Below are 12,321 nucleotides of genomic sequence, written 5' to 3' on the forward strand. Positions count from 1 at the left end.
AGCCAAGCAGCCAATCAGAGACGTGGCTGCTATGACGGACGGGCAGTCGAACCCGTAGTGTGGCCTCATGAGGAGAAAGGGGTGGTCGTCCAGGCCAAGCCGGTAGCGCGGGGAGGTGGGGCCGGGAGAAGAAAAAGACTTCGATCAGATTCTTAAAGGTACAGGCGCCTGCCGGTCCCACGGCTGTTTGGGAACAAAACTAAAGGGTGTTCTAGAGCTTTCTGAAGGAGGGAATTTATAAATTGCACATGCGTCTTACTTTTATCCCCCAAATTACAGGCGTTGCAGACCTCTTCGCAGAGTCACAATTTAGTTGTCCCAGTGTTAAGGAAACCCTTTATTTTTACGCCAGGTTTGCTTCAGTGTTTGGAATTTCTGTAGCTACCAATTTCCATCTGTGCTTGGAATCTGTTTTTGTTGGTGCCGGCTGGGTTACTGGGCCCATTTGCCCACTCGCAATCAAGTATAGAGACAGCCCAGGAAAATGGAAAAATTAGTTTATTTACAATTTGGCCAAATTGGGCAGCGCAGCTCCTCCCCCCACCCCGCCCCCAACCCACAGGGGCGCTCGACTTTATAGAAGGGGTAAAACAAAAGCCAGGAATGGTAGTTGTAGACATGGCCAAGCTTTGGCCCAGAGGGCTGGAAGTACAGAATCCTCTTGGTTGTGGGACCTGGGTGAATTGGGGTGGGCATGGGGGGGGGTTACCGTGAGCCTAAGTAAAGTTAGAGAAGCAGCCCCTTTCTTGTTTTGAGACAAGGTCTCCTGTTGTAATCCAGGCTGGCCTGGACCTCTCAGGGAGCTTTCTGCCTCAGCCTCCCAGTGCTGGGATTACAGGCCCGAGTGGCTATTTCTAAAAGGGGAAAAAAAGTCTTACTTTTTGAAAAGCTGTTTTATCCTGTAGCTTACAGTCCCTGCCTAGGTTTAGTTCAGTCCTCAATCCTGAAGGCCTCGAGGCGCTGTGTCATCTGGCTATTATATGATTGATGTGTGTGGATTCCATCGAAAGGCAGTTAGAATACAAGGAAGGAAGGCAGATGTTTAAACTGTGTAGAGAGGCCAGGTGTGGTGGTGCAGCCTGTAATCCCAGCACTCAGGAGGCTGTGGCAGGAGGATCGCTGTGATTTCGAGACCGGCCTGGGCTACATAGTGAGTTCCAGGTCAGACTCAACTACATACATAGTGAGACCCTGTCTCAAAATACCAATAAATAAATTAATTAAAAATAAGCTGAGTAGAGCACCATTAAAGATTGTGGGGCCCAAGCCAAAGTCAGGAAGTAGCTAACTTCCTTCTGGTAGGGCTTTTTCCTTTAGGCAATCATTCATGTGAACCCTTTTTTTATAACCTCTGTAGCTCCTTATTATTGTCTGGGGTTGACACAGGTGATTCATTTTGATGCTCTGAATATATTTTCCCCACTTGGTGCGAGATGCCAAGAACAGGATAGAATAGAAGCGATAGCGAAAGTTAGAAAATAGGCAAGGCTGGGCAATTTAGCAATTTAGTGAGAGACCTTGCCTGAAAATTAAAAAACAAAAAAGAGTTGGTTGGGGATGTAGCTCAATGCAGAAAGCCCTGGGTTCAACACAACTCCCCATGGGGGGGCTAGGTAGGAAGAGAAAAGGGGGGACTGAAATCATAAAATTGTGTTTTTTAAGAAAAACTGCCACTTTAGGACACAAAGTAACCTGAAGCTAAAATGCTCCCCCCTTAACAGGAAAATTTTTAAAAACCCTTTTTTCTTAAGGGTCTTGATGGTATAAACCTGTAAATTGGGCCCCTGCTTTTTGGCTGTTAATTGAGCCTTTTTTTTTTTTTTTTTTTTTTTTTTTGAGACAGGGTCTCACTATGTAGTTGAGACTGACCTGGAACTCACTATATAGCACAGGCTGGTCTCGAACTCAGTGATCCTCCTGCTTCAGCCTCCCGAGTGCTTAATTGAGCCTCTTTATTCTCAGAGATTCCCAGCCTCGAGGAAGCACCACTCAGAGGTGCAGAGCGTCTCTAAATTTGAGACTAACCCAGCCCACCGATCGGATTTCCTGCACATTCTAGTTGGCTCCTCTCCAGGAAGCTCTAAAACCACATGAAAGCCCCCAACTCCTGACAAAGTGACTCTGTGGAGGGCTTGTACTGTTTCCTCTGAGTGTGTACTTCTTTGGCTTTGCCTTGGTAAACCCTCCTAGGATGAGTCCTAGAATTCTTTCCTATGGTACAAGTCAGCAAACCTACGACTTTGCTGACTCTTGGGGAGACCTCGTCAGACTGTCTGCTGAAAAGAACAGGCCCCATGTTGAAGGGAAAATGACAGACCATGCAAGTGGGTGTTTTTTTAAAAAAAAAAAAAAAAAAAAAAAAAAAAACCTTTTTAGCTATTTGAGCGACAGATTTAGAAAAACAGTGGTTCTTAGGACTCATTGCCAAGTTCATTCTTATCTACTGGGTAGAAAACAGGCACCCTAATCATCCAACTTTGACAGGCTATAGTTACAAAGTTTACGAGGAAGCAGAAAAACAAAGGAGAGCAAAGCACATTCCTGTACTAAGAAACATAGTAACCAAGTTAGTCAAAGAAAACCAACCTCCTCCCAGCGAAACAAGTTTAGCTTTGTCAGAAAGGTACACTAAGCATATATTTAGAGTCACCTTTCTCCCACAAACCAATGTGAATTGCCAGTTTGGTGAGAAAGCTTATTATTTAATTATGCCAAAACGTAGAATTATAGTTTAGTAATTATACCACAGTGTAGAATTTCTTAGGTATACAGAATTTGCCAAAAAATTGAATACAGAGTGCAAGAATACCTATTTACCAATTAAAAACGTTTTCATAATAGACATTCCTCGTTTAATGACCTGTTTAATGATTATGTTCTGTTACACAGTACTGCACTGCACTTAAAAGTTATGCAAATAAAAACAAAGTTATCAAGCTGGAGTTTCCTTTGATTATTTCTTTGTTCTCAATATTGTAATGTAAATACTATACAAAATTCCTCATTTAACAACCAATTCATTCAATGACCCAGACACAGAAGTGAATTGGCCCTGGTTGTTAAATGAGGAATGTCTGTAAAGCAAGATTGTTTCATTTACTAAGAATAGCATAGCTACTGCATTTCTAGCTACATGACTATCAGCAATACACAAGGTAGCAATTTAGCAAAAACAATTTAGTTTTACAGTATGTTAAGACAATCATGATCGACTATATTGCACCAGGACAATCAGACGTTTAAAAATGAAAGCATACCACATAGTTTACTTAAACAACATTATGTAATAAAACTATTAAAAGAAGAAAACTGAACACATGGTTAAGTACACCCTAACACTTTAAGAATTAATATCTCTGAACAAAGTCTAATAAAAGACAATAGAGAAAAGCAATAGCGTTTATCTATTGCAGAGAAGCAAGCAAGAATTTTTAGCATTTTTTAAATCTGTGAGCTAAACCAGGGGTCCCCAAATTTTTTGGCACCAGGGACCAGTTTCACAGAAGGCAGTTTTCCATGGTAGGTGAATTCAAGCACCTTACAGTGGTACAAACTTAACTTGTTTTACAATTTTGGGGAAGACGCCTGCATCTGTGTTTGTGTGGGAAGATGACTGTGGTTGTATTTGTCATCTGATGGGGAGTTTGTGAACAGAAGCAAAATTTTGCCAAATGCTTTTTGTTTGTGAACTGAACTATGCAGATGTTCATTTGTGAATAGAAATATTAGATACATTTATTGTGCACTTTTTTCTAAATATTATTACATTGTAATATATAATGAAATAATTATACAACTTATAATGCACAATCAGTGACAGCCATGAGCTCGTTTTTCTGCAACTAGATGGTCCCATGGGGGGGTGACGGAAGCCAGTGACACCCCAAGTGTGTTGCTTATGTCCAATCTCCTCCATAATCTTTTGGTGCTGTCACTGCAAAAAACCCTGCTTCACAAAGATAGAATATTAGAAATGGAAGCAGGTTTTACAGTGCTTTTGACTCAAATCAGGGTATTTTGCCTTGACCTTAATTCAGAACATAAAGGGATTTAAAGTTGTCTCAAACCTACTTTTAAAGCGGCCATCATTTGTGATCTCAAGCAATTGATCCTCTTCTAGCATGGACAAAATCTATTCATCTGGCTTACTAATAAATGGTTCACACAGCCATTTCTTCCCAGTTCAGGGATTTTTTGGTTGGGAAGCTATACTTAAACTCCTCAGTTAATGTTTAAAACACTTCAAAAATCCCAATGTTCATTTCTCACTCCCATGTTTCCAATTTGCCTTTGAATGCAGCCACTGTATCTACTGACTTGAACACAGTTTTCTTTCTCCTCTGAAGTGACAGATTGAATTCACTAAGCAGGTTGAATATCTCACAGTAGTAAGCAAGTTTTGTGACCTATTGTGTGTCACTAAAATGTGCTGCCAGTGGTGACTTTTTCTAAAAGACTCTGGAGCAGCTCTCATAACTCAAACACTCTGGTCAGTGATCTACCTTTAGAAAGCCATCTTTCCTCTCTGTGTATAAGAGAAGATATGTGTACTCTGCATTCATACCTCAGAGCTTCACAAACAAACCGGAGTTAAGGACAAGTATTTAATGTGGTTGGCAATTTTAATCATGTTCTACAAAATGTTAAGTTCAGGAGATACTTTTTGGCTAGCCAGCATTTCTCTACAGATAACACAGTGTGTAGACTCACAGTCAAAAGCAACCTCTTTGACTCCAATAATGAAATCAGAAAGCCATCCAATCATGGCAGCCTCTCTGTTTGCACCATACTGACGTGAAATGACCAATTCGGTTTTGGTGATATTCAATCATTCACAGACTTGAATGGATATGTGAAGCTGACTAGCAACAAAAGTGCATATAACATATCTTCATGCACATTGTCGTGACGCACATATTACACAAAAACTAGCACTGTTGTCTTGTTATCAAGGTCAGCAGACATGTCAACTTGGATTGTACACCATAGTGACTCATTCATCCCCTCAATAGCTGTGCTTCAATGTCCTCTGCTACTTCACGAACTCAACTTGTCATGGTCCTGGGTGAAAGTAGAACATGTGCCACCTTTTGAACCGCAGCCTCTCCTAAAAATTCAGGACTCCTAAAAATTCATGACAAATGTCTTTAGCAGCCAGCAAGATCAAGCTTCTTGGCTTTAGCCACTAAGAATGATGCTCTCAGTGTAGACACATTCAATGCAGTGGTGGCCTTCAATAATTGCTTCTATTCTTTGTGTTCATCTTTTAAAATTCCAAAGCCTTGCTTTCAATGCAGGGTTTGGGTCTCCATGTGTCAAGGCAGTTTTGAGGATTTTATGGGTTTGATGGATCGCAACATATTATACAAAGCAAGCTTGGAGAATGTAAATCACATGTTGCCATGAACCTGTAATTTAAGTAGAGCTAACATTTTCTTATAAATGCAGTTTTCTTTTTGTTGGCAATCTTGAAGTCTTCTATTATTGGGTCTTTCCCTCTTTTTGAAGAATATTTTAAGTTTGTTTTTTATTTATTTTGGCTAGGGTTAATTTGCAGGCTAAGATTGAGACAAGTGTGCAGTTTGGGAAAGAGGCATGGATAAAAGCAGGAAATAAAATATTGAGTGGGCCACACATGGAGTAGAATAAGTGTCAGATTCAGACCTTAATCCTGTCATCAGATGCAACTTAACTGCCATTTGCCATTCAAAGATAGAGCTTTTGTTGTTGTTGTTTTGTACTGGAGATCGAACTCAAGACCTTCTGCTTTCAAAGCAGGTGGCAGCATTACTGAGCTAAATTCCCAGCCCTTGGTGATAGTTTTGATCTGGACCTGCAAGCAACTGATGTATTATGGTCTCTGTGCAGTCAAACCTCTCTGCTAATGTTCATCTCAATGCTAGCATCACCACCTCAGCTCCATCTTACATCATAGGCACCAGATTCTCATAAAGAACAGGCAACCCTAGTTCCCCCACATGGGCAGTTCATAGTAGGGTTCTTGCTTCTATGGGAACATAATTTTGCTGTTGGCAGGTACTAACTGGAGCAATGAGAAGCAGCTGTAAATGCAGATGAAACTTCACTCTCTTGGCCACTCACCTACTGTTAGTTGGGTTCCTCAATGGCCTTGGGTGGTACTAGTCCATGGCCCTTGCAGTTGGAGAATCCCTGATGTAAACAAACCCTCTGACAGACCACTTAAGTCATAGTTATTAGCTTTCACAGCAAAACAAAAGATGTTTTTCTAAAACTTAGTTTCTTAAATGAATTATTCTTGTATAAATTATCAACTTTATGATAACATAATAATAAAAAAATATGACCCAAGCCTATAAGAGAGGATGATATTTAACAATCAGCTTGAGGAAACTTGGAGAAGCATCCATAGCTAAAAGAAAAAAAATTCTATTGTTAAAGATCTACTTCATATTCTTGGTTGCATTGTATCATTTCTCACTAAAATCTTCTAAACCAGGCTTCAACTATTCATTTATTCATTCATCCTCTCATCCACTAACTGTCACAAACTCAGTCCACAATCATTAATTCAGTTCACCAGACACCTCTAATATACTAGTTTCAGGGCAGGGGAACAGGGGCAAGATTTTGTGTTCCACAAGGTGGATGTGCAACTCAATCCACCATTTCAATTTACTGTGTATCTTGTATTCTAATCAAACAGCAAGTAAAGTGAAACAGCAAGTAAAAACTCCTCATGGGATTATTTAGGGGACTAGAGGAGACAAATTCCTACACAAAGTGAATGCAATAAATGTCCTTTTGGGCTGGGGATTTAGCTCAGTGGTGCTGCCACCTGCCTCACAAGTACAAAGACCCAAGTTTGATCCCTGGTATCTAAAGAAAAAATAAATAAATAGGGCTGGAGATTCAGCTCAGTGGTTCTATTACCTGCCTTGTAAGCACAAGGTCCTGAGTTCGATCCCCAGTACCAAATAAATAAATAAATATCCTTTCTTTTCTCCCTCTCACTGAAAATTAATAATTCAAGTAGCTCACTGAAGGACACAAAGATCCACTGGTAAAGAAAGAGCTAATGAGGAAAGCAGAGTCTCCCAGGAAGCAGAGGTCACACTGATAAGAGATGAAAGAAGGCTTATTATGGGGGAGGAGGGAGTATACAAAACATTTGGAAAAGTGACTAGTGGAGAACAGAGAGCCCCTGAGCAGAAAGCTGTTTGGCCAAAAGAGAATCCTAGCTCAAAAGACTGTGGGATGATAAAGAGACATGGCCAGCAAAGGCATTTGAGGTGAAGTAGTCTGATGTACAGCCTGAGATCTGGGTTTCAAGCCCACCTCTGTCCATCCAGAACTGTGTGGGCAGATTGCTCTGACCCTCAGAGTATCTGGTTCTTACTGGTGAAAGGATTCTACACCCGTTCTTGCAGAGGTATTGTAAAGATTAAATAAGGTGCTTCAGTGGGCCTGGTACTTATAAAGTGCTCAATGTAGTATCTCCCTTTGGCTCATCTCTGGAGATATTCAAGACACATGGTTTCTAATACTTAGGAGCAGTGTTGGCCAGAGGTGAGAAGCTGGCTAAGAGTGCTGTTACAGTGCTTTCCAAAGGGAAAAGGCACCAGAGGCATCAACATAATTGCTCCATTAAAGAAATAACAGATCACATTTGTAGTTTTAGCACTCTGCCAATTTTCTAGGGCTAGGGTATTTATATAATTGTTGATTGGATGAAGCTTCACATGCAAAATTGATTCTTAGCAAGTTCATAACCATTGCTTATTATTCCTTATAGGTTTTCTGTGAAATTGTAAATGCCAACCCTCTAAAATCTGACCCACATTATCATGTCCCCCCTCTTAAACTCTAATTCTTAATTTCAGGAGTGGAATACATTAAAATTAAACATAGGCAATGGAGCAAAATCAGAGCAAGAACACATGTGGAGTCATTAAATTTAGATATGATCTGAAAGAAAAGGAAGTAAAAGGTGAGGGAGCTGTTATGGCTTATATCTCGATGTCTCCCCACAAAGCTTCAAGTTCATACATGGGCCTCTGGGACTGGACCATGGGTGTGTGATACTTATCACTGGATTAGTCCACCCATGGATGTACACCTGGGTGTGATACTGGAAGGTGAATCCCGGAAGAAGTGGGTCACTGCGGATGTGGCCTGCAAGGGTATACTTCCCTCTTCCACCTTTGATCTCTTTCTGCTCCTTTCTGCCATGCTATGAGCTGTTTCTCCTCTGCCATGTCCCTCTACTATACTGTTCTGCCTTGGATCCAGCCAATTATGGACTGAAACCTCCACAAACTGTGAACCAAAATAAACCTCTCCTTCAGTAAGCTGTAAGTGTTAGATATTGTGTCTCAATGATGAAGAAAGTAATTAAGACAGATTTTGGTACCAGAGAAGTACAACTATTGTTGCGATGCTGCGTGGCCACATGGTTCAGGAGCCTTTCGAATTTGTAGGAAGAGTCTGGAAAGGTTTGGAGTTGTTGGCTGAAGGGGGAGCCTTAGAATGCTACAAGCTGAGCTTGCTGAGAGATTCTGGTCAGAGCTTAGAAGACCAAAATGCTGACAGAAACGCAGCTGGTAAAGACCAGGCTCAGGAGGTTTCAGTTGGCAGCAAGGACGACATCGGGCATTGCACTCTAGGCCTTGTGTGTTATATCCGGCAGAAAATCTGTCCACATTTTGCTCCTGTCCTGAGACATTATAGAAGACTGAGATTAAGGGCAGTGGACTAATGAACCTGGTGGAAGACATTTCAAGGTAGTCTAAAGTCGAGGGCATGATTAGGGGCTTTTTAGCAAGCTTTACCTTGAGAATCAAGAACAAACAGCCCGGCAGAATGGTTTGGAAAGTTTTGAGTTTGGCCAGAAAGGAAGGTCCTATAAAGTCAGGGCCTACAAAGATGGAACAGAGGAGAACTTGTTTGCTGAAGAGATTAGCATTAAAAAGTCAAGTACTTTGGCACAGGACATACAAAAGATGGCCTTCTTACAGGATACCAGCAGGACTCCACCCTTCAAAGATTCAAAATTTCCAAGGTGAAGACTTGGTTTTGAGAAGGTGTCAGTGTACCATGCTCTAGAATGGAGGCAACCTAGAGAAAAGCAATTTGTCCCTCAGAATTTAGTTCACCATGTTCAGCCATCCAGGCACTCAGAGGCCTCTGCAACCATTGGCAAGATGCAAAAGGGCTCAGCTAATGCTCCAGCTGGCAGCAGATCTGGGCATCATCCATCTGGTGCTGGTTTTACACACATGCACAATGCAAGAGCTGTGGAGTCAGAAAGGCTTCCACCCAGATTTCAGAAGAAAGCCGGAAGGCCAGGCCATGTGTTTGTGAGATGGCAGCGTGGGAAGCTATGAATGTGAAGCTGAAAGTGCAGTAGCTGGACTTTCCCACAAAGCTGGAGAAGCTAGAAACATGGATCATCTGAGGAAAGCCACAGTGAGGGAACAGAGCCAGCTCAAGAGAGAAGCCATGAGAACTACAACCACCAGTGGTGGAGGAGCCTCTCCAGCATGTTGTACAGCCAGTACACAGGGAGTTCTGGGGAAGCCATCTCTGAATCCTTGGTGCTGTGTAAATGGTCCTCAAGCTTTAAAGTACTATTAACAAATCTATGAGTTAGCATTCCCTTGTACTGCATATGACAGATAAGACAAAATTAACTGTGACTTAAATAAGATAGGAGTTTGTTTCTTGCTCATGCTAAAGAAATCTAAAGTTAATCAATCCCTGACTGTTTAACAGCTTCACAGTTGACAGGAACATGGGCTCCTATATTTTCATCCTACCTCCCTTAATGTTTGGTTTCCATTTGCTATGTTGCCTCAAAGCCCAAGATAGGTGCTGGAGCTCCAACTCTGACAGCCACATTATATTCCAGGCAGCAGGAAGGAATGGGTTGGAAGAACAAAAGATGTACTTCTCTCAGCTGTGCTAGCTCCATTTAAGAAGACCGTCGTAGAAGTCCTACCCCACACTTCCATTTATTATCTTACCAGAGGGAACTTAGTTCATCTGGCTGCAAGCAAAGCTGGGAAACGTTGATTTTTATGTGAGTTGACTGCCTCCCCAGTTAGGTTTCTGTGAAGAAAAGGGAAGAACAGACATGCCCAGTGTGAACCACCCCCCACCCCCCTTCTAAATGCCGTCTATTCAGTATTCCTGGTGGTCCGGAAGACTTCAGGGATGGTGTATAGAATTCTTTACCTATTTGCTAATAGCTGATTGAACATTTGGTTCTTCTGCACCTCTGGACGTTCTTTACAGTCTCTTCTGCTGTTTTCATCTCACTTCTTAGACTTTCAGATATTGGAGAAGGCAGGAAGCGAGTACAGGTAAATAAGCCCTCTTCCCTACTTACGCCCACACACTAAGTGATTTCACACAGGCCATTGTGGACTGTTCTTACAAATACTGGCCATCCCCAAGTCTTTGTTCTCACCCTGACCTCCCTGTGAAGTCTCAGCCCACAGGTGCAGTAGCTCAATCCACATCTCCACAGGGTTCCAGGGGCACTACCACCCCAGCTGTACCCACTAAGCTCCTGGTATGCTGCTTCTCTTGCAGGCCTCCCCATCTCGGAGAGCATAACTCAGGCTTGCTTCCGCTCCGATGAAATTCTTGGCATTGTTCTCTCATTCTGTACATCCCAACCATCTGGAAGCCCCAGTGAGTCTGAGCACTTCTTACCACTCCACTGCCATACCCAGGCTGGGCCATGCTGCCCTTTGCCCTCCTTTGGATTTTTGCAGAGCTCCTCCACCTGCTTCCACTCTTGCCCACCGGAGTCCATTCCACACAGCAGCCAGGGGATCTATTAATATACGTTCTCCTAATGGATTGCAACCCTCCAAGTCCTCCATTAGCTCCCACCTCCAAACCTTTCCAAACTTCTCCCAAAAGCCAGTTCTAAAAGTTTCTGAACCACACTGTCAGGTCAGGTACCATCACAGCAATGACCCCAAAAGCCTGTCCAGATCTGACCCAGCCCACCCCTCACTTGGCATCTCCAAGTGCTCTGCTGTACATCTGCTGCCCCCATTCTGGGCCTCACAAAAGCCAGGCCCACTCCCCGCACAGGGCCTTGGTTTTGTCTGGCTCTTCCCAGACTGCTCTCCCCAAATGGGCACCTGCTTCTCTTGTTACTGTTTATGTCTCCGTGTACTCCCAAAGCCTTCTGTGCTCACAGCTGGGGCTTTAGGGAAGTGCTTGGATCATGGGGGCATGACCAGTGGACAAGTCCACTGATGAGTTTATAACTAAATGTGATGTTGAAGGGTAAAGTCTGGTCCAAGAAGATAGGTTCCGGGGTGGCATGACCTGGAAGGGAGGCATTTGGAAAAGTTTAGAGATGCCAGTTGGAGAAGCAGTCCTAGAATGCTGTGAACCAATCTTGTGGGAGATTCTGGTCAGAGTTTAAAAGACCAGAATGTTGACACTAATGCAGCTGGTAAGGAGATTTCAGTTGGAAAGGACTCCACTGGCAGTTGAACTCCCAGCCATATATTTTGAGCTCTGGCAATAATTTTGTCTACATTTTGTTCCTGTCCTAAGACAAAGGCACCAGACTAATGAATCTGGTGGAGAAAATTTCAAGACAGCCAAACATTCAGGCTGTGGCGTGGGTACTATTGGGAGCTTTTGGCCAGCTCTACATTGAGAATCAAGAGCAAATAGCCTAGAAGAGTGATTTAGAAAATTTTGAGTTGGATCAGAAAGGAAGCTCTGATAAAGTTGGGGCCTGCAAAGATGGAACAGAGGGGAGCTTGGCTGCTGAAAAGATTAGTATTAAAAAAGAAGCCAAGTAATTTGGAACTAGACAATAGGAAAAATGGCTTAAAGGCATGTGAGGAACCATCAAAGCCCTGTCCTTTGAAGCCTCAAAACTGCAAAAGTGAAATACTTTGCTGTGAGACAAGAACTCCAGGGCACTCCACTAAACAACGGCTGCCTCGGGAATTCATTGCTCAGGATTCAGTTCATAATGTTCAGCCATTCAAGCATTCAGAGACCCATACAACCATGGTAGAAGGAAGCCCAGCTACTGCTCCAGCAGGTGGTTGTCCTGACATAATCCATGTGGTGTTGGTTTTACACATGTGCAGAATGCCAAGAGTTGTGGGGTTAGGAAGGCAACCACCCAGATTGCAGAAGAAGACTTGGAAGACCAGGTAGTATGTTCCTGAGGGAGCAGTTGTGTGAAGATATGAAGGTAAGGCTGAAAGTGCACTGGAGATCACAGAAAGTTAGAAAAGGCAGGAATGTGGCACATCTGAGGAAAGTCCCAAGGAGTGAGCAAAGCCAGCCCAAGAC

At 42.7% G+C, this 12,321-nt stretch overlaps 1 protein-coding gene across 1 annotated transcript in view; it reads right to left on the reverse strand.

Moving 5' to 3' along the window:
* Positions 1-12,321, reverse strand: part of Klhl25 (kelch like family member 25) — a 50,423-nt gene that overhangs the window by 20,864 nt on the left and 17,238 nt on the right. The window lies entirely within an intron of this gene.

This window comes from Fukomys damarensis, unplaced genomic scaffold (assembly GCF_012274545.1).
Source record: "Fukomys damarensis isolate Sample0158 unplaced genomic scaffold, DMR_v1.0_HiC HiC_scaffold_7, whole genome shotgun sequence".
Taxonomy (NCBI): domain Eukaryota; kingdom Metazoa; phylum Chordata; class Mammalia; order Rodentia; family Bathyergidae; genus Fukomys; species Fukomys damarensis.